A 6,222-nucleotide genomic window follows, 5' to 3' on the forward strand; every position below is an offset into this window, starting at 1 on the left:
CCTATGCACTTGACCATATCTTTGTTGACCCCAATAATACAATTGAATCAAATATCCATATATATACCTTCAACTAGAGCCCATTCAACACTAATGATGACATCCCCTCAAGTTATCCTAAACTATTGGATTGGGACCAGTGTCGACCACCAATTTTTAATCAATTTGACAATGATGATGCTCTTATAAATGACTTGAAACTCAATGAAGGTATTAGAATTGATGGTCATAAAGAAGAAGTTTCTATTAAAACAAACACATTGGCATATCTCGGGGAGTCAAATCCATCTTCCAATTACAGGGCTAAAAGCAATACCAAGCATACATCTCTTGATGAAAACCAGAAGACGCCATTAGACCATGAAAAAGAAAAATCTAAGCATCTCCCAAGGATACAAAATGAAAAAGATGATGCCATGAATATTAGTGTTCCAATGTTCAACATGCCACAATATTTTTGATCTCTCTCGATCAACCTTCATGTGGGAATTTGTTGGTCTCAATCCTCCCAATCCTTCCTAATATCCAATTGTTTATCCCCAAATCCAACTACCTAACCTAGCCAACACCCCAAATCAAGCCTCTATCCATCAATCCTTTGCACATGTCATCATCAATAACATCCCAAACAAAGAATCCTTTGAACTAATTATTGTCAGATGCCTTGATCCATGAGAAGTAGAAACTATCTTATGGTACATGATGGTAAATCTTGAGGCCTTTCTAGTGGTTTGATTTTAGCTACAAACAGTGAACGAATCATGCATAGTTATGGTAAATTATGGGTTTGGAGATTATCAGGTAATAGCACCAACAACATATTTCTTCTCAACATTCATGATTCTGTCTAAAAGTCCTAAAAAAAAAAATTTTAATGGCAAAAAGTCTTAAAAAAATATATTTAAAAAATAGCAAAAAGTCATGAAAAAAAGAAAATAAAAATGTGAAAAAAGTCATGAAAAAATGGATGCCTTGATGAAAACCTAGCAAACAGGCATCTTGGCATGAAAATTTGAGTCAAGAGAGAATTTCCATCCAAAAGTGAAAACATGGCAAACAGGCACTTTGGGCAAGTACCATGGTGAAAACCTAGAAAATAGGCACCATGTGTAATCAGTTGTTGCTCCTCCATCTATAAGGATTCCATCTAGTTTTTCCCCCTTTCTATCATTCCTTGATCACATCCTTCGTATTGCAAGACATCCCTCATCCTTGATCATGGCACACAAACTGGTTAATGTCTATTGTTATCTTATTTATGCATCACCAATCTGTACATACTCTGTCTTTGGCCTTTGTACATAGTTTATGTATTGTCTAGGTGCATATTACCTATAGTGCATGAGTTTGAACTTGAACTGGGGGCATATCCCTAAGAACTTTTTATTCATTGGACTTATCACAAAGCAGATTGGAGCTAACACTTGTAAATCTTTTATGATCCTAAAAAACCCTAAAAAATTCACAATTGATCCTAAACAAAATCTTAAACATTCAAATATGATCCTTTAAAAAATTCATAAAAATTATAAAATGTCTTGAACAAATTCATAAAAATCATAAAATGTCCTAAAAAAAATTCATAAAAATCACAAAATATCCTAAACAAATTCATAAAAATTATAAAATGTCCTAAAAAAATTCCTAAAAATCATATAATGACCTAAAAAAATTAATAAAAATCATAAAACATCCTAAAAAAATTCATAAAAATTATATAATGTCCTGAAAAAACCACTAAACATCATAAAATGTCCTAAAGAAATGAGTAACACAAAAACATCAAATATCCTTAAAAACCTTAAAAATCACAAAAACCCACCAAAAATTTGTAATAAACCTTTTAAATAGTTAGTCTTGATAATCATCCCTTTTGCATAAACACTCACACTTTTGCAGACTAAAACTCAAAGCACAACACTGCAATGATAATCACACCTATCTGAGTAGTGTGAACCAATAATCAATCCAACGTGTCACTATGAACCTATCAACTGAATCAACAAATAGAGCTATCACATAATCAACTTTTCAAATGCTATCTGAAGACCTAAAATTCTTTAAAAAAGTAATAATGAAAAAGAATAGATGTTGGCTCATGTTGTTTAGTGAGTGATTTATTTTTTCTTTGTTTTCCTTTGATCATGTTCCTAAGCCACTCGATGATATAAACTAATCTGTGAGAGTGGTTGAGATGATTCATGGTCATCTTTTTAGTTTTTGTCTATTAAAAAAAATGTAACTTTGAGATTCTAGAGCATGTCTATATGCCTCAAGAAGGAAAAGGTCATTTTTTGTCTGCATCATGCTTATTTATGTAAAAGGTTTGCATTTGTGCTCTAGCCCTTTATGCCATGATGTGTTGCATTCTATTTGTCATATCAAAATAAAGCTCCAATAAAATATAGTACACTTTGTGAAAGAAAAATTCCTTACCTCATACTAATTGTTCCTCATCTTATATCCTTTATCTTCTGCATCTTCTTCATCTGCCACCATGATCATGTATGTTGACACACCAAATCATATTTCTTCTTCATCCTACATAGCTACATCATCATAAGTTGTCTATCCACCTTGTATGGATTTCCACCTATTCTGACCTCAATTTGACCCAATTATGACCACATGTGACCATGTTTGACTGATTTTACCCATGTTATGAATCCTTTCCATCATTTTGTGCATTGTACACAAAGTTTTAGGTCGTTCTAAGTCTAGTTAGGCTAATTTAGGCCCTCAAAGCCTTTTGGGGTGCAATATGCACTTTCAAAGAGTAGTTGGGCTTCCCAAGTGCACCCAAGGCACACTTGGTACTTTTATAGCACATTTGATATGACCAAGTGCAACCTAGGAACACCTGGGTGAGTTTTGGGCACATTTGGGGTAGTTAGATGCCCAGAATTGTTCCCGGAGCCCATAACTTTTTTGTTTTAGCTCTAATTTGTAATATGTTAGTTGCATTGGATTTGTATCTTCATTGTGAAAAAAATTATCTATAATTTTCATCACTTTTTAACTTTCTTGAGTGTTAACCCATGAAACTACTCTCAAGCCCATGATTGCCCCCCACTTTGTACTCTAGACCCCATAAATTTCGTGTTTGACCTCTGATTTGTGATTTGCCAATTGCTATGGCTTTGTCCTCCCATTACCAACAAATTGACCTATCATATGCATATCTTAGTCAATTTCTTGAGGGGACACCCCTATAAATCATCCCTACTAGGGCATGTTGTTATGGTTTTCTCATCAGTTATTCTTTGACAAAACATTCTAAATCACATTCTATCAAAGAGGGGGAAAGTGTAGACACTAAAAAATGGTTTGCATCTATGGTTTCATCACCTTTTCACACTAACTCATCCCATTCTCTCATTTTACTAATTTTGATATTTTGGCCAACTTGATCATCATTTGATTATATCTCAACAATATTCTTCATCATTCATATCCTCTTTCACATCATATCAAATCAACCCAAAATCACCCCAAATCTATGTAGAAACACCCATAATCAGTCCTAATCAACCTAAAATATGTTAGATACCTTCAGTCTATTGGAAATATTCAGGACTAGCCAGGTTACTGAGAGGGGAGAGGTAAATCAGTGATGTCAATTTTTTAAAACAATTTCAACACTTAATAACATAATCCAAGTATCATCAATAGATCTAATATATTGCATGAATGAGAAACTGAAAGCATAAAAAACTTTGAACACAATATTTGGTGACCCAAAAACCTTCCAAATACAAAGTAAAACTAGGGTGGGGATGATACCCACAAAACTTCTAATGATCTACCCTGCTAGGAGCAATTACGACTACTAGATCCACCTTGTTAGATGTTTTAAAAACATACAATGAAGTATGCACTCAGTAAAGAGATTTAAAGAAAAGAATGTTAAGTCTACCTTGTTAAAGGATTTGAATTTGATTCACTTGTTAGGATGAAACAATAGATCTCTTACTTACAACTAAATTTTTGATTGAGATCCTTGAAGTACTGATCACCTCTTTGTGATAGATGTAACTTGACTGCTCCTGATATGACCTTGCTATATAGTTTACTCTACTGTTGTTTCACATTCACATGCTTATCATCACATTCACATCCTCTTTTCATCAAACTATTACACTTGGGTATGATACAATATATTACATATATACCAACCCAACTCTCATAATTACAAGGTTGACCAATACACAAGTTAACACCAATATTAAAGAGTCGGCTCAAATGTAGAAAATTAGGTTCTGAAAAATTGACTTGGTGAATTTTTGATACACGACATCCATTGTCATTACTTGGCATTGTCATGCATTCAGTAGAAGTAGAGGCTTGGTCCATACCAATCACTTCAACATAGTTTTTGAACTCGATAAACACTGGTGACTCAGTAGATAATATGTCACTCAGGAGAAACTAAATTCCATGTTTACCATGCTTGGACTCGGTAAACACTAATCATCCCATCACTCTATTAACACTAACTTTGCATCACATGAACTGATGACTCGGTAGACACTACGAAGCTCGGTAACCACTGAACTACTCGGTAAGAATTGTTGGTCTTCACACTGCCTAAATTCACTTGGTAACCACTACAATGCTCGGTAGGAACTATGGAGCTTGGTAACCACTAAATTACATGGCAAACACTAGAGATTGATCGAAGAGCTTAGTAACCATATAGAATCTGAATAGCTGGACTTCACACTACCTAAATTCACTTGGTAACCACTACAATTCTTGGTAGGAACTATGAAGCTTGGTAGCCACTAAATTACATGGAAAACATTAGAGACTGATCAAAGAGCTCAGTAACCATACAAAATCTGAATAAGTGTTGTCACTAATAACAAACTTGACTTAATTCCAACATAGTCAAGCATCATCTAGGGTATATGCACCGAGTTGTGGTGCCAAAAAGGTGACAAGGAAATTTTTTTTCCTATTTTTAAAAGCATGTACACGCTATAGCGCGTAGGCGCTTTTAAAAAATAAAAAGTATATATGATGGGCTGCAAACCTACAGCCCATCATTTTCATCAGCATTTTCTTCTACTCCTACAGCGAGCAGCGTGTACGCAAGTTGAAGACTCAACATTTGCACCACCATTTGCCAAAATGCCTCCTCGTCGACGAAATCCAAGACCACAAGCGCACCCACGACGATGCCGTAAGTGATATAAACCTAACTTTGCATTGTTTGATATATTTTTCATATTGTTTTGCAAGTTTTTTATATTCTTTTGTAGGGTTTTTACAAATTTCATTTAGATTTGTTTATTTATTTGAATTTCAATTGATTTTTTATCAAGAAATGTTCATAATCAACCAAAAAATCTCAAGAACATCAAAACCCTCAAGAACCCCAAAACCAAAACCCTCCTCAAGAAGAAGAACAAATTCCACAACCCGAACCAGGCACACAAGAAAATATAAGAAATGAAATAGAGAGGCAAAACTGAATTAGAAGGAATCATTGCTCGGTTGAAAGAATCACTTCCACCAGGCACACAAGAAAATATAAGAAATGAAATAGAGAGAGGCAAAACTGAATTAGAAGGAATCATTGCTCGGTTGAAAGAATCTGGACAAACCAATCCAATGAGGGCTCAATTGGTATCATACCTCGAATCTATTAACACTCAGATAGCCTCAGTTAGTGGTCAATTAGATATTTGGTGAGCTAAGAGGGATGAACAAAAAAGATTTTATGCAAATAAATTGTCATATGAAGATGTTAGAAAAAAGGAAATACCAAAAGGTAGTATATGTGCATTATTTAGAAAACACAGTGAGCAAAATACTATTAGAGAGGGTACTAAATGATTCTCCATCCATTGGTGCATACATGATGCTATTAGAAATAATTTTTGGGATAGATGGTGGATGGTTTTTGATGCCCCTCCTTGCAACAATCACGAGGTCTCATTGTATTTTTTGAAGAAATTATATTGTGAGTTTTTCCTTGGGGAGATCCCCAATTATTTTGATATGTTAGACTCCTAGGGTAGAGGTGGGGGGTCATCATTTGAGAGGCTAGGAGCACGTTGTGACCCTAATGTAGTTAGGGCAGCTATGGTCCATCCACAATGTGAGCATGTGATTATTCCTTCAGTTGTGAAGGAACATGTAGAGGCCAGCACTCTAGGGACCATTAATTCTTTGACGCAGACCCTCATCCATTCCATGAGCCCATTAGTTAAGGGA

Source organism: Cupressus sempervirens, chromosome 4, assembly GCF_028749045.1.
Source record: "Cupressus sempervirens isolate cs-2001-9-10 chromosome 4, ASM2874904v1, whole genome shotgun sequence".
NCBI classification, from domain to species: Eukaryota; Viridiplantae; Streptophyta; class Pinopsida; order Cupressales; family Cupressaceae; genus Cupressus; species Cupressus sempervirens.